The following is a 26,434-nucleotide window of genomic DNA, read 5'->3' as shown; positions in this document are numbered from 1 at the left end:
AGTTTGTTTCCATACAAGTGTACATAGTAGTCTCTAATGATCTTTTGTATTTCTTCAGATCAGATGTGACTTCATCTTTTATGTTTCTGACGGTGTTTATTTGGGCTTTTTCTCTCTTTTTCTTGGTCATTCTAGCTAGGGAACCATCGATCTTTTTTATCCTTTTGATGAAGCAGCTTTTTGTTTCATTGATTTTTTTGTATTATATTTTTGTTTTCTATGACCTGGATTTGGACTTTTATTTTCGTGATCTGGATTCTTCTGCTGAAATTAGGGTTTTTGTTGTCTTGCTTTTCCAGCTTTTATAGGTGGCTTCTTAGGCTGTTAATCTGTGATCCTTCCATTTTCTTCTTGTGCGTTTGTAGGGAAATAAATTCCTCTCTTACTACAGCTTTCACGGCACTCCAGAGATTTTGGTAAGATGTTTCTTCATTTTCATTTGATTCTAGGTATCTTTTAATGTGTTTTGATTTCATCATTGACCCATGAGTTGTCTAGCATCATACTGTTTAGTGTCCATGTCTTTGTGGGTTTTGGGGGGAACTTGTTGGTCTTAATGATTATTTTTATTCCACTGTGGTCCGAGAAGGTGCATGGTACAATTTCAGTCCTTTTAAACTTGCTCATGCTTGATTTATGGCCAAGTATGTGGTCAATCTTAGAGTACGTTTCATGCCGTGATGAGTAGAATGTGTATTCTGTGGTCTTTGGATGGAGCGTTCTGTAGGTATCAATTAAGTCCCTTTGATCAAGGGTTATATTGAGCTTTCGGATCTCCTTGCTGATTATTTGTCCTGATGCTCTGTCTAAGGATTTGAGTGGGGTATTAAAGTCCTCAGCTATGATGGCATTGGAGTTGATATCTTTTTTTAGTTTACCTAGGAGCTGCTTTATGAGAGTTGGTGCTCCTAAGTTTGGTGTATATATGTTTAGGATGGATATTTCTTGTTGATGGATTGAACCTTTTATCATTATGTAGTGGCCTTCAGTATCTTTTTAAAATTTTTGATAGCTTAAAGAGTATTTTGTCTGAGAATAAGATTGCGACTCCTCCTTTCTTTTGTGTTCCATTCGCCTGAAAATTTGTTTCCCATCCTCTTACTTTGAGCCTGTGAGAGTCCTTTCTAGTGAGGTGAGTCTCTTGTTTCCTGGTGATTTTTTATCCATTCTGCCATTCTATGTCTTTTCAGTGGTGCATTTAGTCCGTTTACATTCAAACTAATTATTGAAATGTGAGAGTTGATCCCTATCATAATGTTCTTACAGAGTTGTTGTTCTTCCTGTTTGTGTGTTGTCTTTCTTTTGGTTTTAGAGTTGGATCATGTTTTTAATCTTTTGCCTGTACTCTCATGAAGAACGTTGTTGTTCTTTTTTCCTTTTCTTCAGTGTTCAGTACTTTCTTAAGTGTTTCTTGTAGAGGTGGTCTTTTTGCAGTGTAGGTTCTTAGGGATTGGATATCTGGGAAAGATTTCAATTCTCCCTTACTGATGAAGATTTGCTTGGCTGAGTAGGTTATTCTCGGTTGAAATTGTTTATCTTTTAGAACTTTGAAGATAGGGCTCCATCCTCTCCTAGCCTGGAGGGTTTCTGTAGATAAATCTGCTGCTATTCTAATTGGTCCTCCCTGGTACATAGTCTAACCTTTTTCTCTTGCTTCCTTTAGAATTTTTTCTTTTATACCTACTTTGTTTAGGTGAATTATTATATGTCTGGGAGTTGGTCTTCTCATTTGTTGTCTTGCAGGGGTTCTCTGAATCTCTTGTGTTTGAATTTTTTCATCCTTGATGAGATGAGGGACGTTTTCTTGAATGATTTCATGAAATGTTTGTTCCAGTGTGGCTTCTGTTTCTCTCTCTGCCTCAGGAAGGCCAATGACTCTTAGGTTCAGTTTCTTGAAATTATCATTCTTCTCTTGAAGGTTTTGTTTTGCCTTTTTGAGCTTATTTTCTATACTTTTGACAGTTTGGGTTAGTTCTGTGTTTTGGTCTTTAAGCTCTGAAATTCTTTCTTCTGCTTGGCTAATTCTGCTTTCCATGCTTATTACTTTATTTATTTCCATCACAGTATTCTTTACTGCTGTTATTTCTGACATCAGCTCCTTTCTATTTTCCTCTTGTCTCTCTTCATTTTTTAAAATTCTCTCTATTAATGTCTTGATGTCTGGGTTTGTTGCATGTGACCATTCATTCTGGGGCCTCTTCATTGTTTGTGTTCCAGAATCTGTTTTCTCAGTGTCTGATCTCCCAGGGGTCTATATTCTTCTTTTGGGTTTTCTTCATTTGTTCATTGTTTCCCCCTCCCTACTTTTTCCTTCCCTCCATATCACCACTTCTTTAATTCTGTTATTCAGGGGTAGAGGGATTGCTTTTACTTCTGTTTTGTTCAATCTTCTGTTCTTTATGTATGTTCTCTTACTTTGTTCAATTCTGGAGTTGCACTGTGGGTTGGTGGTGGTCCTTTTTGCAGTTTTGAATTTTACTTAAGGGGGAGCTGTGATTCAAAATCTACCTGCAGGTCCTGGTATTTGCCGACAGATGCATGGATAATCTGAAACCCACTTCTCACTGCCTTGGAATCTGTCTGTGCAGTGGGGCTGTAGGTTTACTCCCTGAAGTAAAATGTGGTTAGCAGAGGGAAGAGAATGGAGCAGACAGTGGGGGGAAGTGGGGAGTGGAGAGAGAGAGGAAGAGAGGAGTAAAGGGGGAAACAGATGAGTGTACCAACAAATGGAGAGAGAGACCTAGACTGAAACAGATAAAAACCATAGACCACAGCTACAGGCTAACCAACTCCCATACAAAAAAAACCCCACAATGATGCTAACATACAAGCTAATCAACCACTTTATTGGTGTGCTGCTCCTCTACACATAGATATGGTTTACAGAGAGGGGGAAAGAGAAGAAAAGGAAGAAGAAAAGAAAAAAAGGGAACAAAACAGTACAAATAGAATTAAGTCACTAAACTGACAGAACCAATCGAGCACACTCTGAGACTTTTCATTTAAGTCCAGTGTCCTTTCAGCTCTGATTTCTAGTTGTCTTTTCATGCTGGTAAATTAGTTTGCAGTTAGTGTCAGTTGCCCCTGGCCTGCTGTGAAGGGCAGTTCAGATCACCCTCCGTTCACCACTCAAATCTGGGCTGTGTTTGTTTTTCAAGCTTGTTTCTCCCATTTTGGTGTTGTTACCTTGAATTGCCAACAGGTGGTGCTATCTCAGCTGCTCGCCCCAGAGGGGGTGGAGCTGGACAGGAGTCCAGCAGAGGCCAGAGATTGGAGCCTGCCTCAGGGCACACGTGAGGAGATCCATGGCTGGCAAGACATCACATTGGCAGCAGAGGTGGCAGCGATCCCAGGTGATCATGCCTACAGAGGATTCAAGGACTGAAGTCGAGGATTGCCTCAGGCAAGGGTGGCACAGTGCACTATGGCCGTCATGGAGGCCACGGGGGCACCAGCAGCTGCTGTGTCTGCAGCTGCAGTAGCTGTCCAGACCACTGAGATGCCCCATCGGTGGGACAGCCAAGCTCCGTGTGAAGAGCAGGTTGCCAACGTTGGGGTCTGCAGACCCTGGGGAGACAGCCAGAAATGCTCTGTGTTCTCCCTTCCAGAGGGTTTCATCGACCAGGTTGCCCCATCGCCATCTTGCCGGAAGTCTACTTCCATTTTTATCAGGTAAATTATACTCGTACATTCATTAAAGAATGCACTTTCTTGTGAATATCAAATTCCTTTTAGACATCAGTGATGCTTACAATTTAAGTTTGTTAATGAGTGTATGTTGCCCAGACTGGACTCAAAACCCTGGGTTCAAGGCATCTTCCTGCTTCATTCACCTATAACTACAGTTTTATATATCTATATCTATTATGGTAATATACACTATATGAACATATATATGCACATTTATATACATATATTTATATCTACAAATATTCATTTATATGCTTAGTATTTTTAATTGGTGTGTTTTCTTGTTTCCTATTGGTTTTCTCTGCTAGATTCACAGATAAAAAATAACATTAACACTGTTTTTTGAACCATGGACAACATCAACATATGTTCTGTTCATATGTATGTGTGCCATCATAGGTGTTCCTAATATATGAAGTATGGCATATTGAAATAATAACTGAAAGGCAAATCTCTGAGATGGTATGAAGGGGAGGCAGTCCCAGACTTTCAGCCATTTGTGCTCCTGACATCCAGGAGCCTCAAGAACCAACCCCTATCATGGATCCTGGGTCCTCGGTGAAAAACTGGAAATTTTCATTTCCAGAGGAATTAGCTTATGTGGTCCAGTGTCTCAGTATGAACAGAGAGAATACAAAAAAAATTTTCCATTGAAACCCATTTTTCTCACCAAATCTGAGCTCTTGAAGCTCAGCTACATTTTGTTCCAGTGTGATTCAGACTTAAATTCTGAAATCAAAGAACAAAGAGAGGATGAAAAATCCAATGGGGAAACCAGAAGAAATCCTGCTAGGGTAGAGACAGGGTTTATTAAGAGACTACATCTGAATTCTTTCGTGAGAAGTGGGGATACCAGAGCACAGAACCCAGGAGAAAGGCTCAGGTTGCTAGAACTCCCTAACAACACGCTTGTCTTTGGGATAACAGGAACAGCTGAGCTCTCTAGCCCATCACACAACAAGCCAGACTCCAAGACTGTTGACTGGATAGATGGTCTCAGTTGTGGACTGAGCAAGGATGGACAAATTCTGTCAAGGGGAGGTAGGTGTCCTGGGTAGACATTCAGAAATCCTTGGAGATTTTGATCTGCCCTGACTTCTACAACCTCTCTGTCTACCATCCCCAGCCTCACAGCCACAGGACTACACAGTGGGGAATCTCATCTGCATGGGTCTGTCTGGTTTGATCCTGGTGGTCCTCAGGATTCTGCTATTTGATGCTAGGCACAGACGCAGAAGTCCCCATGATGCAGCCAGGAGGTAAACTCCAGAGAGACTATTGCACCCTTCAGAGTGGTAGAGGCTTGGAAACAAATCTGTTCATCCCAGGAGTTTCTGGAAGAAAGTCTGAGACATCTGTTAGGGAATTGTCTGTTGAGAATGTCAAGGGAAGTAAATACAGTCATTTTTCAGGGAAAATGCCTGAGGTATCTGGGAAGGACTCTTCTTCCACTAAACTGAATCTTTTCCTCCTTCCTATAGTTGACTTCCTTTCACTGACCCTTTCCATTTTCTCTCCCCAGTAACATGAGGTTACATCCTCCATGGTGGACTTGGGTTCACACCTCTATGACTTCATGCTCTGTTTCACTTTTTTAAAATACATACTTTTTTCCTACTATCAGATTCCCTGTTGTTTGCTAATTCTTTATCTTGTTAGCTCATAACATAAAACTTTGTTGAAATGACTAAATAAATGTAAAGCATCAGATTCTCACCCAGAAAAAATATGTCCTAAAGCATGTCCTACCACCCGTCACTCTTCATACCATGCTTCCTATGTAGTTTCTTTAGAGATGTCATCACTAGAATCAACTCACAGGTGTGTTTGATGGCACGGACCATGGGTGTGCTGCTAAACCAGCTGTCTGACAAGTCATTTTACAAAGGCTTGGTTTATGGCTTTTGCTTGTGTCTGTACTGTAAATACTCTGTGGTCAGCATCAACTTGCCAATGTGACATCATCATTGATGTTGAGTTGAAAAGCCATGAAAAGAACTGTTTTTCACAAGTGTGTGTGAGCCAGTTACTATTATTCTCTGTGATGCTTTTGATATGCATCTGTGTTCTTTCATTTAAAGTTTATGAAAAGTTCTGCCTTATTCTTGCAGTGAAGTTTTAGTAAAAATATGATGCCAAAATCATCATTGGAAGCAAAAGAAGTAGTCACATCAATATTTGAACACACAATTGTGCATGTAGAATTTTGTTCCATTACTAGTAGTAATACAAGTTGTATTAATTAATTAATGGAGTAGATTTAAATTGTGCCATTCAAAGGAAGAGACACACAACTATGACCCTTAAGTATGCACCCTAGAGAAAAATGTGTGCATATTCATCAAGACATCTTCACAACTTTGATAGGGATGTTGTTCTTATTACTCAAAAGCTATAAAATACAAACATACATCTGCCAAATGTATTAAGATATCATAAATTTAAGTTCATATACTAGAAAATCATTGCATTTTGCTTATTCATTTTGAACAGAATTGCATTTTTAAAATATCTCTGTTATTGTTAACTATTATCTAAATTGCTCTAGAGTAGGAAACATAATGTGTAAAATAGTACTTTGGAAGAATTCAGATATGGTATGGTCAATGCATGAGTTAAATGTGCTCACTTCCTACTTGTTGAGAGGTATATCAATCTTGGGATCATATATATACTTGCAGACACACACTAGGCAGTAGCATATATGTATACTATAAATGAATACATAGCATATGTAGACATATGTGAATATATGCACACATTAACATATGTATGTACAAATATATCAACATTAATATTGTACACACAGCTCATAATATAAGTAGAAATCTTTACTATACAGGTATAAAACTGATGGTGAATTTACCTGCAATTATTCACTCATGGATTTAATTTTTTGCCCTCTTAATCTGTCAGATTTTAGTAAATATTTGTCTTATTCACCATATGTGAATTAATTTATCAATCTGTAATTCAAGGATGTATGATCTAACAAATGTTAGTTTATGAGTTATATGATCATCATTAATTGCTTCTTTGAAACATAAATTATCAATTTTCTTTTAAAAACTTTTCTGTATTAGCAAGGAGGAGGCTTTTCTCTGTATGGGAGGCAGAGGCTCAGTTGCAACCAAGAGCAAGGTACACATGTTAGAGGAGGTGTGGCCACCAGGGAAAGATGTGTCTCTACCACGATTCTGTTAGTGATGGAGCTATGAGAAACCTGGATAGAAGGAGCACAGAGACTTTCTCCTGACCCCAGACATATCTGCTCAGCAACTCCTAGGTCCACCTGCCGAGTGTAGAAGGACAGAAAATAAAAAGGAAGAAGGTCACATCTCATGCCTGAGCCACCCACACTCTCAGGTGGGGTCTAGTGGGGGGAAGTGACATGCTGGGTCAGGACATAGTGTGAATTGCAGGCCAGGCAGGAATTGGAGTCTCCTATGGGGGGAGGGGACTGGAGAGCCCCAGGGGGTGGGCATCCCAGGAGGAACAACCAGGCACTACAATCTTTGTCACCTCCAGAAGGGATGACAAGCACCACAGTCCCTACCATGACAGGAAAGTCAAGGATCCCTCAATGTAGGGACACAGTGAAGGTTGAGAGGTCACATGAAAGTTCATCTTCAAGCTGTAAAACCAGAGGCTGGTGGCATAGGTCAATCCAAGTCCAAAATACTGAGAATTTGGTGTCAAGGGTTAAGAACCACATGCCAGGAAACCTGGAGTTCTGATGTTCCAGGGAGGAGAGCATGAGTATACAAATTCCAGAAGAAAGAGGGAAACTGGTCTCTTCTCCCCTCCTTTTGCTTTATCAGGGACCTCAATTAAGTAGATGCTACCAACCCACACTGAGGTTGGATCTGCCCCACTCAGCCCAGTGATTTAAGTGCCAATTTCTTCATGAAACACTCTCATAGACACACTCAGAATTGCACTTTACCAGTTATACAGGCATCCCTTAGTGTAGTCAAGCAACACCTAGCATGAATCCTCTGAGTGGATGAAGTCCAGTTAAGGTCTACACACTTATGCCTTTTGCAAAATGCTATCCGGAAAGTCCTAGAGTGTCTGCAACCCTGAGGATGGACCAGCAGTTCCCAGAAAGTCCAAGGCCAGGGGACACTGTATAATGTCGGGCATGGTCTGTTTAGGTAAGACTTGGATCTTACCAACAGTCATAAGTGACAAGAGATAGACATACCCAAGGACCCAAAAAGTTTAAAAACTTTCTCAGGTATGCAATGCTTACAATTAGTGTATGATAACCCAAGAACTGTCACCAGTGATGAAGAGCCATATTTCTCAGTCTCCCTAAACAAAAACTGGACAGAAAATGATGGAATGACATGGCAGTTTCATCTGCCATACTACCCAGAGGAGCAGTTTTATTTGCTGAGGTTATATATTAGCTGTATTTTTGCCTCTGGGAAGTTCTGCTGAAATCATGGAAAAAGTGAACACCCTTTAAAGGATGAGTCCCCCAAACTCTGAATGACACCAAGCATAGTTTGAAGGACTTGAATGCTGAAACAGCCTCATTGAGGAACCGATTGACTCCAGATATGGTGACAGTTATGCACTAGGGAATCTCCACAATGTCCTGTGACATGTGGCTGAACTGACTGTTGGTGTCTGTTTAGTTCCAATGTTCTTAAAATTAGGGAAAAGGGTCTTACATGTGCTCCCACCCTTTCAATCGACTCAGGGAATATCTTGAAATAGGTGTGCCTATAAGAGCCAATGGGGCAGATTGTAGGGTTCCCTGGCTTCCCCCATTTTCTTTTCTGTCCTGACAGAAAGAGTGCTGTGACTGCTCTGTGTCCTGGCCATCTCCATGTGTTCATCTGCAGGCATGACCTTAGTTGGGGCCTCAAACATTCCCAGGTTCTGATAAAGCCATTTAGGCTGTTGCTCAGAAATACTGAGAAAATAACCCTCTTGCTTAAATATAGAAACTGCCCCTGTAATCCCGTGCCTTTGGGAGGCTGAGGTGAGTGGATTGCCTGAGCCTGCGGGTTCAAGACCCACCTAGGCAATTTGTCAAGACCTCATCTCTGCAATAAATCAAAATGAGCCAGGCGTGGTAGTGCACGCCTGTAGTTCCAGCTACTTGGAAGGCTGAGGCGGAAGGATTGCCGGAGCCCAGCAGGTCGAGGCTGCGGTGGCTGGGAGCAGCCACTGCACTCCAGTCTGGGTGACAGAGTGCAACTCCAACTCAAAAAAAAAAAAGGAAGAAAGAAACGGCCCCACCCTGAACCAAATTTCTTAAACCATCATATAAAACTCCACATACATGGTAGTCCCTCATTATGGAAGTCCCCTAAAAATGCTTTGAACCTAATGTCCTGTTTTCTTTGATTAAAATATCAGTTGACCCATCGTGGGATTGTTTGGACACTCCCTTGAAGGATTCCACTATCCAGATTTAGGTCCACTTCAGCCTCAGGTGTGGATCCCGACCCTTTCCTGTCTGTACAGACTGCCATCTTTCTGCATGCACAAAGAAGTGGAAACCTGCACCCTAATGACCTCTTGATGGACTCAGACACCTGCTTCAACTCAGCTTTGGCTTCTGTTTCTTGAGGTGAATCCATCTCCATGTAAGGAACTTTCATGTATCTTTTCTGCACATGACTGTGAGGCTCTGCATATTAGAAAGGTTATAAGTAGCATTTCTTGGCATTAGGAGAAGTTGTGGGCTCTTGAGTGGAATGCCTCAATTGTCCACGCAGACTGTGGAGTCCAACACTCATGTCCTAACCCCCATCTCCTAGTCTGGGTTGGAAATTAATGATGATCATGCCCCTCCCATATCCATGGAATCACTGAATCCCATCCATTCTGAGTTGGGGGTTCATGACAACAGGATCCGTTTGAGGATACTGAGGCTCAGAGATGGGAAATTACTGTCAAAGTCACACAGGTAGTGAAAGACAACCAGAAATTACACAAACACCAGCTCCCACCCCACTCTACAAATTGGATCTCAGACCTAAGTAGTTGCTCCCAAAACCTTGAACATAGATTGAGGTGCAGAGAGATGATCAAGGAAGGAAGGGGCCCTGAGGGGTGGGACTGACACAGAGGGATGTTCTCAGGGAGGAATAAGGAAGATGCTGCTGCTGCAAAAAAGGAAGAATAAAAGGAGAAATACAGCAAGATTCAGAACAAAGAAAACCCACACTCCAGAACAAATACAGAACTCATCTTTGTTTTCTTATTTCTCTTTTATGCTGTTTTGCCACAAGTAGCTTGGTGGGACCTGCACACTCTGGTGATAACTGTGCCTCTGCTGACCTGAGTCTTCCATGCAGCATCAACCTGTATCTTCCCTGAAGCAGCTCCAGGGCTGATTAGATGACTATCCATGGTGAACACCCAACAAGAATGTGCCAGTGGACAGGATGAGAGTGAAGGAGATCCCTTGGGAAGCACTAAAGGAAAGAAGGAACCCTCAGTCCACTCTCACTCGAAAGGAAATGACACAAGATTGCATGGGTCTATTTACTGCTATGTCCCAGCATTCAGTGTCATGAGGGAAAATCAGGAAAACAGTGGCTGGGGGTGGAGGGAGAGAAGCCTTATTTCTGTCTGAAATGTCTGCATAGAGTTTGGCTCTGGCCCCAGACCCAGACTTGGGGAAACAAGAGCCAGTTTCCTAGAAAGGGCAGTTCCCTTTCCTGTGGGGCTCCTGATGTGCCAACCCTGTGAGTCAGTCTCTGAGTGGGTACACCCTGTATGTCTCTCTGCCCTGTAGCCTCCATGGTCTCATTCATCTGTAAGCCAGAACTAGTGGGAGGAGACACCACGAGCTTGGCCCTAACAGCCCTGCTCTACCTCAGTGAGATGTGATGAGGGAGAAGGAAGACTCTAGCCTAAAAGGAACCTCACCCCACAGCCATGCCTTGGTCCATGAGAATACCTCAGGGACTTAAGAGGTTCCCAAGGATCAGAGGACCTGGTCACTTGAGGTGACAAATCTCTTATGGGAACTCTTTTCTGGGACTGAGTTAGGGATCCTGGACATGAGTGAAAGCAGGTGAGTCTGCCCCCAACTCTTCCAGGTTCTTCCTCCTTACTGGGAACAAGGAGCCACCCGTGGAGAGCTGAGGATGGAGAATGGCAGTTCTGAACTGACAGGGATGTCTGAGAGGTCCTGGGGCTCAGAACTGGAATTTGAGATGTGAGGATTGCGTGGGACCCAGACTCATATTCCCTTCCAAGGACCCTCCCCAGATCCACCTTCTGGGTTGAACCAGGCTCATCAGTGATCACTTGAGGGAGCCCTGTGACCATCTAATGTCAGGGAACCCTGGAGGCCCAGGAATACTTTCTGGAAAAAAAGGAATCTCAGTGTTTTGGAAAAGACAGAGCATGTTGTAGGTTGGGAACAAGAACGAATTCAACATTTGATCTATGAAAGGTGAATATGCAGGGTGATATTTCTCTTACAATAACATCCTTCACGTTGTCAGAGCATAGTGACACCATGGAGCTGATGGTGACAGGTGAGAGGACATTAAGGGATCCCAGACCTGGACTCTTTCCTCAAGAAGGGAGTATGCTCTCAGGGGTCTCTCCCCTCTTGCAGCTCAGTCCTGGGGGATCATGTGGGAGGTGTGAGCCCCATTTAACATGGTGTCTACTTCTCTCCTATGATTCTATGTCAAATCCATCCTCTCAGCCTTGCTGAGCCCTGTCGTGACCCCAGGAGGGAATGTGAGCCTCAAGTGACTCATGGCTGAGATTTGACAGGTGTATTCTAACTATAGATGGAGAGAACAGGCTCTTCTGGACACCAAACTCACAAGGACACCACAATGGCCAGTTCCAGGCCCTGTTCCCTGAAGGTCATGCGACTCCCTCCCAACCATAAGTGGATGTTCAGATGCTATGTCTATGACAGAACAAAAACCCCAGTGTGATCATACCCCACTGGCTCCCTAGACATCCTGATCCCATGTGAGGAAAGGATGGCCTTCTCTTGTACAATTTTGAGGCAACAGTTAAGTTTTAGAATGTTTGGTTGAAGACCGGCCACGGTGAGAACCGCACAAGGATGTGTTGATGATTGGGCTGAGGAGTGAAGGAAAACCCTTGAGAGGCTCTATGGTGAAGGAAGAGCTCTCAGTCAACCTCACCTGGAAGGCGCCAACTCAGGAAGTCACCACATCTATTTGCTTCTACAATCTGGTCACTGTAAGATAGGTAAAAATCAGGTAGACTGAGGCCAGAGTTGAGGGAAGCCGTAAGATTTGTAATGTTTACCGAACAGTCCCAGGGGAGAACAGGAGACCTTGGGGTCAGAGACACAAAATGTGAACAGCAGCAAGATCTGAAGAGCCGGGACAGAGAAGGGAGGATGTAGGAGGAATAATCCCTGCAGTCCCAGCTCATCATTCCATCCACGAGTTTCTATAAAGCCCTCCCTCCTGACTCAGCAGGGCCCTGTTGTGGCCCCCAGAGAAAGCCTGACTCTTCAATGTCTCTCTGATGTTGGCTATGACAGGCTTTCTCTGTCCAAGGTGGGGGAATGTGGTTCCTCCAGCACCTAGGCCAGGAGCCCCAGGCTGGGATGTCTCAGGTTGACTTCCCCTGGGCCTTGTGAGTGGTTCCCACAGGGGCTAGAACAGATGCTATGGTGGACATAACCTCTCCTCCGAGTGGTCGGCCCCCATTGACCTCCTGGACATCCTGATTGCAGGTTAGGTGCCCAGATGGTTCAGACAGAGACCCAGACTCTGCATGGGCCCTGCTGGGGGAGTCCCAGGTGGACATGGCCAGCATAATGGGTGGAGGTCTCAAAGGAGGGAGAGACAGAGAAAGACAGAGAATAAGTGGGTAGAAGGAGAGACTCAGAGACAGCAGAGACAGAAAGACTGATCATCCTCAGACAGAGGCCCTGGGATGGTCTCAACTCAGTACAAGGTGGAGCAGACTGTTCATTACCCATCTTCTCTCTAGGAGAGCTCCCTCAAAGGCCCTCTCTCTTCTTGCAGCTGGACCCTATGTTGGTCTTATTTATTTCTTTTCTTGTTTCATTTCTTTTTTTCTCTTTTGTTTCATTTTTGAGTTGGGGTTTCACTTTGTCACCCAGGCTGGAATGCAGTGGCATAATGAAGGTTCACCACAGAATTGACTTCCTGGGCTCAGGTGACCCATCCATCTTTGCCTCCCTCATAGCTGAGACTTAAACCACATATCACCACATCTGGAAATATTTTGAAAAATATTTTTGTACAGACAAAGTGTTCCTATGTTGCCTAGGCTGGTCTCAAACTTCTGTACTCTAGCAATCCTCCTGCCTCAGTCTTCTCGGATTACAGGCATGAGCTGCCGCTCCCACCCTAAGTCTTAACATGTTTCAAGCATAACACTCTGTCATTTGACCTTGGCCATCTCTCTAGCACAACTGGCTACCACTCTTTTGTCCTACAATTTCTCAGGACTCAGGTATAAATCCTGTGAACACACTGATTCCTGCCTTCCACGTTACTGACCAGCACTATAAAATTGTATGTTACAAACAGAAAATATTCAGTTCCCAGATGATCTAAAATAAAACTGTGCTCCTCATCCATGAATTCTTGTTTGAGAATGCAAATAAAAGGCATGATTGAAAAAACATCTCATAGATTCAAATCTCACAGAAGATTTTATGCCACAAGCTCAGTGGACACAGTATTCCACCCATAGGGCTCTGGCTTTCTCACAACATGAATCTTCACCCTATCTGGAATGCCCTAATTATTATTTTCCTCATATAATGATTTTCATATAATGATTTTGTTTGAAATCATATCTAGTTTCATCTGTAAGAAATAATTGACTGGTTCCACTGCAACCTTCCAGAGTTTCTGAATCACGAAAGGTAAATGAAATTATTTATATACACCTTAAAAGTGAGATAATTACTCCCAAATGACAAACACCCATATATCAAAAACATTTATTAGTATATCATCAATTTTAATATATCACATGAAACTCATAGACAAGGTCTTGTTATAATGCTCAGGCTGTTTTGAACTCCTGACCTCAAGCATTCCTTCCACCTCAGCCTCACAAAGTCCTGAGATTACAGGCACAAGCCACTATGCCCTGCCAACATATAAAATTTTATGAGTAATACATTAGATATGTATTAAATATGCATATTTACATATTTAATGTATTACTCATAAAATATTATATATATTAAATATATATATTCCCTCTTTGCACATGTGGGTTCAAAAATACATAGATATATTTATATGCATATACACAGTCACATTTTCTATATCAATGAACTATATATACATACAATATAGATTTACACAATATGTAAATATATGCACACATAATGCCTACATATGTGTATGCATACTATATATCAGAGTACATATATAAATCAGAATATATATGTGAATTCATTTTTATACAAACACTATAACATGGATATATATACATACACACACACATATTAGTGCAGGTGTCTTTCTGGTTAAATAATTTATGCTTTTGAGGTATATACCCAGTATTGGGATTGATAGGCAGAGTAGTAAGCTATTTTTAGATCATTGAGAAATTTCCAAACTCCTTTCTACAAGGACTAAACTAGCTTACATTCCAACCAACAATGTATGAACATTCCATTTTCTTTATGACCTGGGGAACATTTGGTTGCTTTCTGACATTAATATTAGCCATTCTGATGAGTATGAGATGGATTATATCTCACTGTGGTTTTCATTTGCATTTACATGATGTTTAGTGATATTGAATTTTTTAACATATTTGTTGACTACATGTATATCTTCTTTTGAGAAGTATCTTTTCATGCCTGTTGCCCATTCTTGATGGGATATTTGCTTTCCATGCAAATTAGTTAAATTTCTTATAGATTCTGAATATCACCCCTTTGTGAGATGCATAGTTTGAAGATATTTTCTCCCATTCTATAGGTTGTCCCTTTGTTCTTTTGATGGTTTCTTTTCTTGTGTAGAAACTGTACCAGTCATCAGTTTTTGTTTTGGTCCATTTACTTTTGAGGACTGGACATCAGTTAGTTGTCTAGACCAAAATCGCAAAGAATATTTCATCGGGTTTCTTCTATGATTTTTAGAATTGGAAGTCTCACATTTAAGTATTTAATCCATTTTCAGATCAGAAGGACATCAGCAGCCTCCACTACCAGAGACAATTGCCTCATTGCTACTCCTCCTGTCTACATTCTTAGTTACTGAAGACCCCTGAAACCTCCGCCAATGCTAACTTCACTTGAAAGAGTTGCACAGACACCATGATGCTGTGTCCTCACCACCTCCCTGACTAGCTAGCAAACTCACCCTCATCCATAGAGAAAGGTATTTCCCTATTGAAATCAGTCTGTAAAATATGAAATAGGTGACAGCTTCATCAAATGCACAAATATCAATGAAAAGGGTCAAGAAACATGAAGCACCAAGGAAGAATAACATCATTGAAGGAATACAATAGTTTTTCAATAACAAATCCAAAAGACATAGAAAACTATACGTTGTCTGATAATGAATTTAATATAGCTGTCTTAAAGAAGTTAATTTCAGAACAAAAAAAAAGAGAGATGAGGCATTGCAGTCAAAAATATAATAACTGAACAAAATTAGAAATTTAACATAGAGAATGAAATCATTAAAAAGAACCAAACTGAACATCTGGAACAGAGGAATGCAATGAATAATATAAAAATTCAGTAGAGAGCATCAATGGTAGATTTCATCAAGAAGAAAAAAAAATATTATGTGAACATGAAGACAGGTTATTTCAAAATATCCAGTCAGAAAAGACAAAAACTATGAAACAAAATTAGAAAAGCCTGTAGGATTTATGAGACAAAATTTAAAAAGCTAATTATTGCAATATAGAAATTTAAGAAGGAGAGGGTGGAGAGCAAGAGAGAGGGACACAACCTATATTTGAAAAAATAATGGCTGCAAAACTTTCCAAATCTGGAGAAAAATGTGAACATGTGTATACAGGAAGCTCAAAATTCTCCCATCAGATTCAACCTAAAAAAGACTAGACCAAGAGTTGCTATAATCAACCTGTCAAAAATCAAAGTCAAAAAAGAATCTTGAAAACAACATTATAAATCAAAATTTTTGTACACAAGAAAGCCACCATAAAATATATGTTTATCTTCCCCAAACTATAATGTCATCATTAGTGTGGTTTTATACTGTGCTGAAATTGTTTAATGATAATCTTCCAACTTAATTTTTTTCCCTCAAACTTATTACTACTTTATATTATTTGAACTTTGATATAAATATTAGAATAATTTTGTTCATTTTATAAAAAGCTCACTTGAAATTTAATTAGAATAATATTTAATCTGAATCATGTCAGGCATGTGTTTTAATAAATAAACATTTCTACATTGTTTCTTTCTGTGTACCATAAAATATTTTCATAACCATTATACACAACAAAAGTGTATTAAATGTGCACATCAGATTGTACATCTTTGCCATTAAACCTCCATATAAATTCGTCTTTATCATATTTTGATAAATATTTCTTCAAATCCTCCATTATTGGTCAATTCATGCTGTATGCTGTATATATTTTAAAGATAAGTGATTGATTGAATAATGTTTGTGACTGCTATGTCTTCATGGTAGACAATTGATTTCAAGTACATCAGCTATTGATATTTTAAAAATATTTTTGCAAATGTATTAGTTTTCAATTGCTGCCTTTAGATATGATAAGCAACTGGGAAGCTTAAAAACAATGCAAATTTACTATCTTACTGCTCTGTAGATTAGAATTCTGAATGCGCTTCACCAGGCTAACATGAAGATGATGACATGAAAGTAATTTTTCTGAAGTCTCTATGGAGGGGGATCAATTTCCCTGCTCATTTTCATTGTCAAAATTAAATTCCCTTATTTATATATATACATATACAATGCTTGTTCATATTTTCAATGCATTGTCATTTTCTGTTGTTCACAGAGGAATCTCATTTTCTTTTTTATTATTTTTATTTTAAATATGTGGGTTACAATTCAGGGTTAGGTACATAAATGGTCATTGTACAGGTAAAATTAGTGTGCCCTTATTGATGTTTTGTACCTCCTGGAGGTGTCCCACTAGTACCAATTCCTTTTTTATGCTATTATGATAAGTGTTCAGGGTCCACTTATGAGTGAGTATATAGTATGTAGGACTTTGTGGTAAAGTCTCAGGCTAAAAAATGCACGTGCAAGAGACAGATGCATTCTTTTTTTTTTTTTTGAATTGGAATCTCACTCTGTCGCCCAGACTGAAGTGAAGTCGCACATTCCTGGCCACAGCAACCTTGACCTGCTGGGCTCCAGCGATCCTTCCACCTCAGCCTTTCAAGTAGCTGGAACTACAGGCGTGTGCTACCACGCCAGGTTAATTTTTTTTTATTTATTGTAGAGATGAGGTCTCGCCAAGTTGCCCAGGTGGGTCTCGAACCCATGGACTGAGGCAATTCACTCACCTTGGCCTCCCAAAGCTCTGGATTACAAGCTGAGCCACCGAGCCTGGCAACAGATGCATTCTTATACACCAACAATAAACAGAGACTCACATAAAAAGCACAATTCCATTCACAATAGCAACAAAAGAAAGAAAGAAAAAGATATACATTGGCATCTTCCTAACTGGAGAAGTGAAAGACCTTTACAATGAAAACTACAAAACACTGCTCAAAGAAATCAAAGAAGACAAAATCCAATAGAAAAATGTTCCATGGTCATGGTTTTGAAGAATTAACATTTTTAAGATGTCCATTACTACCAACATCATTCTTCTCAGACCTGGAAAGGACAATACAGAAATTCAACATAAAAGATCAAGAATAGCATCTTATTTTCTCAAGTTGAAGATCATTATTCTTTGCAATAATTTACATGATTTGTTGTTGCTTTCAGAGTGCATATAAACAGAAGATATGTGTATATATATGTATATATTATATATATACACACACACAATACTTTGTAGCTCTAAAAATGCTTAATATATTCTCTTTCTCTCTTTCATTATGACATTTGCTAAAAGAAGAACTTTGCCTTATGAGTGAGAAAAATGGTAAGAATATCTGATATTTAAGATATCTTCCTCCTTATCTCTTATAAAATTTCTGCCTGACATACTGGGTTTAATTTATGAGACATGAGAAATGACAGGTCTGAGATGATTGAATCTCCTTGAGTTTTAAGATTTTGCCCACTACTGAAATTTCCATTTCTTCACTTAATAATTGTGTGCAGTATAGAATTCTCCACTCACAATGAGTATATTGGTGATATTTCTCCAGTAACTGTTGTCATCACTTCTTGCTCATGGGAAATCCAGTCCAAATAAGCTTGCCATTTGTTTGATAATAGTTCGTGTTTCTTCTAGTAGTTTTTGAATTATTTTTTATTGATTCTTGACATAATTCACTTTACCTTAGTCAAGGTATTCATTTTAGCACTAATGAAAGTTTTCTCCACTTTTTTCTATGTCTTGAATGAGAAACTCAGGTGTTATAACTGCTCTATGATCTGGCCAGATGCATATTTTCACCTGCATTTTTGCAACCAAGCTGGTGCCTTGAACATTCCCAGGTACTGGTGAAGAAGTTTAGCTTGTTTTTGTAAAACACTGATAAATCAACTCTTTTTATATACATGTAGAAAGTAGCTGTACCCTAACCAACTTCCATAAACATTCATAAAATTTTACAAAACAGTTCCCTCACTACAGAAATATCTAAAATGTAAGTAGCAGATACCAGGATCAAATTATATTAGTTGAGACCCAGAAAAACCAGGGCTAGGAGGGCATGACAGAGAACAGGTTCATGCTTACATGTTTGAGATAAGAACTATTTCCAAGGACTTTCTAAGAGACCCAACAAAACCTCCATTCCCATGTTTTATGTATCTCCCTGCTTTGGCAATGCTGAGCATGAGACATGCTTTAGAACTTCAGTATCTCTGACAAGATTCTTTTGAAAGAACAGTTGCTCAGTGATGGCATCTCAATGATGGAACTGACAACTCTGGCTTTCAGCTTTTGATTCACTGAACTCTGTTTCAAGCATCACAGGTAAACCTCTTCCTTTCTGTGATCTAGGGATTCTGGTTAGCCTTTCCTCAAAGATACATTGTTGACTTGCCATTCCATGAAATCCAGGTTGTAACCCTTATTTGTAATTCCAAAATAAACTCAATACACAATTGGCCATTCAACAACCCAGATTTTAAGGGCATTTTTTTGTGCATTTTTCAATGAAGCAAGATTAAAAATATGGCATTCACAGGCTGCAAAAATCATAGGGATGGCCAACTTTTTCTACATGTGGATGCTGAGGGCTTACTAAAGGACTTGAGTATGGGTGGATTTTGATATGCTTGAGTTGTCCTGGAGTCCATAAACTATATATACCAAGGGACAGCTGTACTCAGAGATACATTTTTGTAGCTTTTTTTAAAACTTTCTTGATTTATTTGTTTGTTTGTTTAGTAGATCAAAATAGTGAGTGAACTTTCCATGTCTTCCCATTCATCTTGAGGACATGCTACAGGTTGTTGCCACATATAGAACCCTAGTTAATTTATGCTTTGAATTGAACACACTGGTGTTTTTGGTTCTTTGTTTAGAATCCCACCATCCCCATGGAAGGATGGTTTGGAGCACCCCTTTAAGGGAGCTCCCTGTGCTGTTTTACAACCACTCCATCCTCAGGTGTTGATGACACATCCTTTGTTGATGACACAGTCTCCAGCCTTCATAAAAAGCCTGGAACCCTCCAGCCTAAGCAGAATCTGGGGTTCCTGTGTCCAAACAGAAATAAAAACTTCACTCTTGTGTCTTCTTGATGCTCACAGGCACCTGTTGCAACGCAGCTTTGGACTTGGTCCCCTGCTGTGGATTCATATACACCTGGGAAACTTTATTTTTATTATCTTTTATTTATTTATTTATTTTAACCTTTCTCCCCTCTTTTAATTTTTATTTAAAATTGTGCGGTACAATTCAGGGCTAGGTATGCAAATATTCACCGTGTAGGTACCCCTATCAATGAGGTGTGCCCCCCTTCCCCAGGCAGATATTAACTACTGTCAATAGCACCTTCCCACCTCTCTACCCGCCTCCCCGCAGTTTCCAGCCTTTTTCAATCCTTTTCTTATAGTAATACAGTAGTTGTTTAAGGTCCACTTATGAGGAGAACATGCGATACTCAGCTCTCTGTTTATGTGAGAGATCACTCAGTAGTATAGATTTTATTTATTAATTTTTAACTTTTAATTTTTTTAATTTTAAAATTGTGGAGAACATTTCAGGGTTAGGTATACAGATACCCATTGTGTAGGTACCCTTGTTGTTGAGATGTGCCACCCTTTCCCAGGCAGATTTCTACTATTGTCAATCTCGACTCCCTGTCCCCCCTCCCTTCCATAGTTTCCAGTACAATCAATCTTTTTCTAATAGTTTTGTGGTGGTTTTTCAAGGTCCACTTATGAGTGAGAATATGTGATACTCAGCTTTTTGTTTCTGTGAAAGATCACTCAGTATTAGAGATTCTAATTCCATCCAGGTTGCTGCGAAGTTCATGATTTTGTTCCTCTTTATGGATGCGTAATATTCCATTGTGTATATGTACCACATTTTTTTAAATCCAATCCTCTTTTGATGGGTAGCATGGTTGGTTCCATGGTCTTGCTATTGGGAAAATACTGCAATAAACATACGTGTGCAGGCATCTTTTTCTATAGAGTTCTTCCTGAGTTCTTTCTGGTATAGTCCCAGTAGGAGGACTGTGAGGTTATATGGAAGGTCGATTTTTAGGATTTTTAGGAATCGCCACACTGTTTTCCACAGAGACGGCACTAATTTACACTCCCACCAACAGTTTTCACCTCATGCTCTCCAGTATTTGTTTGTTTTGTTTTGGTTTTTTTAGTTATTGTTGATGACCATCCTGACAGGAGTTAGGTGGTATCTCAGTGTAGTTTTAATTTGTATTTCTTTGAATGACTAGTGAGGCTGAACATCTTTTTATGTATCTGTTGACTGCTTGCATGTCTTCTTTTGAGAAGTGTCTATTCATATCTTTTGCCCACTTTGTAAAGGGGCTGTTTTCTTTTGCACATTTGAGTTCCTTGTAGATTCTAGATGTTAGGTCTTTGTCAGACATGGAGTTGGCAAATATTTTTCCCAATCTGTGGGCTGTCTCCCTGCTCTCTTGATGGTTTCTTTGGCTTTGCAGAAGTTTGTCAGTTTGATGAGGTCCCACTTGTCTATCTTTTCTCTTATGGCATAGACACTTTGGGTATTGATAAGGAATTGGTTGCCAGTTCCAATTTCCATTTTCTAAGGTTCTTATAGTTTGAAGTTTTATGTTTAGATCTCTTGATTCATTTAGAGTTGATTTTTGTGTATGAGGATAGGTAGGGGTTCTGTTTCAATCTTCTGCATGTGGACAGCCAGTTTTCCCAGCACCGTTTACTGAATAGGTTCTCATCTCCCCAATGGTTGGTGGTAGAGGCTTTGTCGAAGATGAGGTGGTTGAGAAATTGAGGTGTTGCTTCTGGAATCTCAATTCTATTCCATTGAGCTATATGCCTGGTCTTGTACCAATACAAGACTGTTTTGATTATTGTAGCTTTATAATACAGAAGTCTGGGTGTGTGATATCTCCTGTTTTTTTGTTTGTTTGTTTGTTTGTTTTTGCTAGGGATTGTTTTGGCTATTCTTGGTCTTTTATGTTTCCATATGAATTCCTGTATTGTTGTTTCTAGGTCTGAGAAACTTTAATTTCACCTTTTCTGGTCATGACTTTGAGATTTGCCTATTTCAGAAATTCTATACACATATACAGCATTTCTCAGTATTAGGAGCACATAAGAGTACCTCAACTGCTCATGTTGACTGTGGTTTCTGACACCAGGTCCTTTCATATCCCAACCACACATGTCTTAACCTGACAAGTAATGGTATTACAAATGAACTCCTTGCATGATCCAGGAACCACTGACACTCGCAACCACTCTGAGAAGTAGAGTTTATGAAAATAGGCTCAAAGCAAAAAAACTGAGGCCAAGGTTTGAAAAGTTACTTCCTAAGGTCATATAGACAGTGGATCATAGTCAGGAATTAATTAAAATGTGACTCCCCACCTAATTCCCCAAATCACAGCTTAAACATAAGAAATTATTCAGAGAACCTAGACTATGGACTGAGTTGCAGAATAATTACCAAGGAAAAAAGGTCTCTGATAATTTAGGAGTGACACAGAGGCTTGTCCCAAAGGAGCTGGATGCAGATGCTGCTGTAAAAAAAAAATAGAAAAAAAGAGAAGTTAAAAAAATGAGCTACCTGATTTTAAAAAAATGCAAGGCATAAAGAGAAGTTATTTCCCCTGTTTCCTTTATTTATTTTTGTTTTCTTTGCCAAGCTTAGTTCAACTTGAATAAACAGTGAGACATTCAATAAAAGTCAATTTATCCCCAACCCTAAAACCAAGCTCAAGCTTAAGAAATTGCTCTCAAAACCTTGACCGTGGATTAAGGAAGAAGGATGACCAAGGAAACAAGGGACCTTAGGGAGGCAGGGGAAAAAAAGGTTTGTTGCCTAAGGGGTGGGGGAGAGATACTGTTGTGAAAAAAAAAGAAAAAAACAAAAGAAGTGCAAGAAGGGAACTATTTGATTGAAATAAAACTCTTATTCCAAGAACAAGAGAAGATTCAGCATTTATTTTCTTATTTCTCCTTTTTCCTCATTTCCACAATGCATGTCAACCTGAATAGTACAGTCAGATTATAGCAGTGTCTCTGCTGACCTGGAATCTGCCATGTAGTGTGGACCTGCATCTTACCCAAAGTGTCCTCAGGACTGCTGAAATGACCCCACAAAGATGTGCTGACAGATGAGCTAAGGAGTAAAGGAGACTGTAGGAGGCTCTGAGGGGAAGGAGGAGCTCTCAGTCAAGCTCATGCTGAATTGGCCAATACAGAAAGGCACTGAGTCTATTTACTGTTATGTCCAGAACCTCAATGACATGAGAATAGTTCAGGCAGATGTTTGCTAGGGTCAGGACAGACGGTATTTCTGTGTGAAATGTCTCCAGAGAGCCTGATGCTCACCCCAGGTACAACGTTGTGGAAATGAGAACCAGCATTCTAGGAAGAGAAATTCCTCTTCCTGTGAGGCTGTTGATGTGGCAATCCTGTAACAGAAATAGCCCAGTCCTAAGTGGCTAAATTATGTGTGTCTGTCTCTCCTGCCAAGCACGATGATCTCACCTGTCTGCACAGTGAGAACCAGTAAGAGGAGACACCAAGACCTCCATCTTCACAACCCTGCTCTGCTTCAGTAAGAGTTGAAGTGGGAGGGGTTACCATAGACTGAGAAGGGACCCCACCTCACAAGACCCTCTTCCAGGAGGAGACCCCAGGGATTCATGAGGTCCTGGGGAAGAAAAGTATCTGCTCAAGCTTTAGAGGGCAAACCTCTCACAGAGGACTCTTTTCCAGGACTGAGTCTGGAGTCCTGGGCCCAAGTACAGGCAGATGAGTCTGACCCATGCTGTCCTAAGTTTATCTTCCTCACTGGGGAGAAGGGGGTACTTTGGGGCATCAGGTCAAGGAGAATTTAACTTCTTGGCTTACTGATGAGGATATCTGGAGGGTCCCAGGGATGACAGCTAGGATCTGAAGTGTGGAGATATTGTCGGACCCAGGTTCTGATTTTTTTTTCAGGGAACTTCAAAAAGCCCACCCTCCAGGCTGAACCGGGATCTGTGATCTCCTGCAGGAGTCCTGTGACTATGTGGTGTCAGGGGACCCTGGAGACCCAGAAGTACCATCTGAAAAAAGAGGGAATCTTGTTTGTCCAGGGAGATACAGAGTACACTGGATTCTGGGGAAAAGGCCAAGTTCTACATCTCATACATGACAGATGAATACCCAGGAAGATATCACTGATACTGTGGCAACCGCATTAGTTTTCAGGGCTCAGTGATACTCTGGAGCTAATAGTGACAGGTGAGAAGAACCTCAAGTGTCCCAATCCCAGGCTCTGCCCTCAGGAAGGAGGTCTACTCTCAAACGTGTCTCCCTTCTCACATTCCAGTCCAGGGGTATCATATGGGAGATGTGAGCCCCATTTAATATGGTGCTTCCTTCTCTCCTACAGGAGAGCCTACAGGAAACCCAACCTCTCTACTCTGCCCAGCCCTTTCGTGATGTCAGGAGGAAATGCGGCCCTCCAATGTGGCACAGGATTGGGATTTGGAAAGTTTATTCTCACTGAGGAAGGAGAGTAAAATCTATCCTGGACTCTGGACTCACTTGAACTCACAGGAACATCCAACTGGGCAGGTCCAGATCCTGTTTCCTGTGTTGCTTTCAAGAACATATCCCCGCCCCCAACATCGCAGCCCTGGGGAATCATGCGAAATTTTTTGAACCACATTTAACATGGTTCCTCCTTCTCTCTTATGAGCCAAAGAAAACTCACACTCTCAACCCTGCCAAATTCTGTCTGAGCTCGGGAGGGAATGTAACCCTCCAGTGTAGCTCACACAAGAGATTTGGCAGTTTTGTTCTCAATGAAGAGGGAGAACACAATCTCTACTGGACACTGCACTCACAGCAACAATCAACTGGGCAATTCCAGGCCCTGCTCCCTGTGGGCCCCATAACTCCCAGCCACAAGTGGACATTCGGATGCTATGGCTATGGCAGGAGCAAACCCCAGTTGTGGTCAGAACCAAGTGGCCCCCTGGACATCCTGATCTCAAGTGAGGAACCCAGCAGTTCAATCAGAGACCCAATGTCTGCACAGGCCATTCCAAGGGAGACCCATGTGGTCAAGGCCTCAAGAAAGAGAGACAGAGAAAGACAAGGGATAGGGAGAGAATAAGATACAACAGAGACAGAAAGAATGAGAATTCTCAGAGAAAAAGAGGTCCTGGGTAGATCTCAGCTCTGATCAATGTGAGATAGCTCCTCACCATTTGTCTTCTCTCTGGGACAGCTCCATCATAGACCCTCTCTCTCTCGGTGCATCTGGGCTCCACGGTGTTCTCAGGGCAGAATGTGACCCTGATTTGTCAGTCACATAGCCCAGTGTTCACTTTTCCTCTGTCAAAGGAGAGGGCAGTCCGTGTCCCATCCCCACCTCATCTAATATCAAAGTATTGAGCTCAGCTATACCTGGGCAAGTTTTCCATTAGTCCTATAATCTCAGTCCATGGGGGGACCTACAGATGCTATGGCTCTAACAGCACCTCCTCTTACCTATTGTCACACCCCAGTGACCCCCTGGCGCTAGTAGTCTCAAGTGAGGACCCCTAACCCTATTCTCTCTGAGCTCAAAGAGTCAGGAGAGCTCTGGGACAATAAGAGATGAGGAAAATGAACGGCAAAAGTCCATAGGGGAGGGTGAAAATAGACAAGGACCTCCCAGCCCTGGGCACCCACCCTGAAGTCTCAGTTAGACTAGAGAGCATGGAGGGCTGGAAGGAAATGTGGATGAAGGTCAGAGATCACGTGATTAGACTGAAGGTTTGGCCAGAATCCCCTAACTGCCTACGAGGATGTATGGCAAGTAGTAGGAGAAGGCCAGTTTGAGTCAGCAGGATTTGGGGTCCATCCCTGAGTGGATTCAGGGAAGATGCTCGGGCTGAGGGAGGAGGAAAAGACTGGGCAAAGTGGAGCAATGATAGACAGAAACTCCCTTGGCAGTGTGGAGGAATAATCTTGCTACTGTTATGTTTGCTTCCAGTCATCTTCAAATCATTGAAAAATAATATCTCTCGACTAAGCATGGAATTTCACGGCTTCATATTAAAAAACAAAAAAGGGGGAGATGTTGGGAGCCAACCTTGGAGGCCCACCTGATTGACAAAGTCCAGGTGCGCTGAGGACCCCCGGCTGCAAAGCGAGTCCAGGCAACTGAGGCCCTTCTATCTTCCATCCTTGCTGTTGGTACAGCTGAAGAAATTCTGTTCAGTCGTGGAAGAAGAAAATGGCATGTTTATGCGAAGTACTCACAGCTAACCTGAGAATGTCATGGTTCATTATTCCATTTTCCCACTATGCCGCTTGACCTTTTCTAACATATGCAAGGGTTAAACTCTGAAGCACATCAAGAATGCTTTCTTTCACTTGGTTATAAGTTACTAGATATTGCTTAAGTAATAAATGGTATAAGTATACTCACTCCTTATTTGATTTAGAATTATGTAGTTTAGTGTTTAGACATAAGGTTTTTTAGAAGCACAAGTTTATAGTAAGTTCATTATGAATTTATTATAAGTTCTAGCACTTACATAGGAGTTATGTGGGTGATTTATAACACTGTTTTCACTGACTTAGGATAAAGATTAATCGTTAAAGTTTTTACTTAATTCAATAGTTAAAACTCTAAGTTAACATTTATAGCGTGGGTTTTCACTGAACTCATAATATACTAATCAGACACTTTTATGATAACTTAGCTAAAGACAGAAAGCAACCTTGGGGGCCTGGGAAACATTACTAAAAGCTTCTTTTGAGTTTTCTTTAGAAACAAGCACTGCAGAATAAGAGAAAAGTAACGAAGACACCTGGACAAGAAAGGCGATTACAGAACTCTAAAGGCCATAAAGGCCCAGAAGGAAGACTACTGCTAAACTTTCTGGAGACAGTTCAAGGACTGTAATTTGGGACTTTGGACTAAAACTATCATCTTTGGCCTTATG

At 40.9% G+C, this 26,434-nt stretch overlaps 2 pseudogenes; both read left to right on the top strand.

Moving 5' to 3' along the window:
* LOC110595057 overlaps positions 1-10,883 on the top strand; it is a 16,879-nt pseudogene extending 5,996 nt beyond the window's left edge.
* A 922-nt stretch (positions 10,884-11,805) lies between these two features.
* LOC103254274 lies at positions 11,806-25,046 on the top strand (annotated as a pseudogene).
* Positions 25,047-26,434: the final 1,388 nt, after the last annotated feature.

Source organism: Carlito syrichta, unplaced genomic scaffold (genome assembly GCF_000164805.1).
Source record: "Carlito syrichta isolate Samal-C Ts95f unplaced genomic scaffold, Tarsius_syrichta-2.0.1 Scaffold70306, whole genome shotgun sequence".
Classification (NCBI taxonomy): domain Eukaryota; kingdom Metazoa; phylum Chordata; class Mammalia; order Primates; family Tarsiidae; genus Carlito; species Carlito syrichta.
This window is presented reverse-complemented; position numbering and strand designations above follow the sequence as displayed.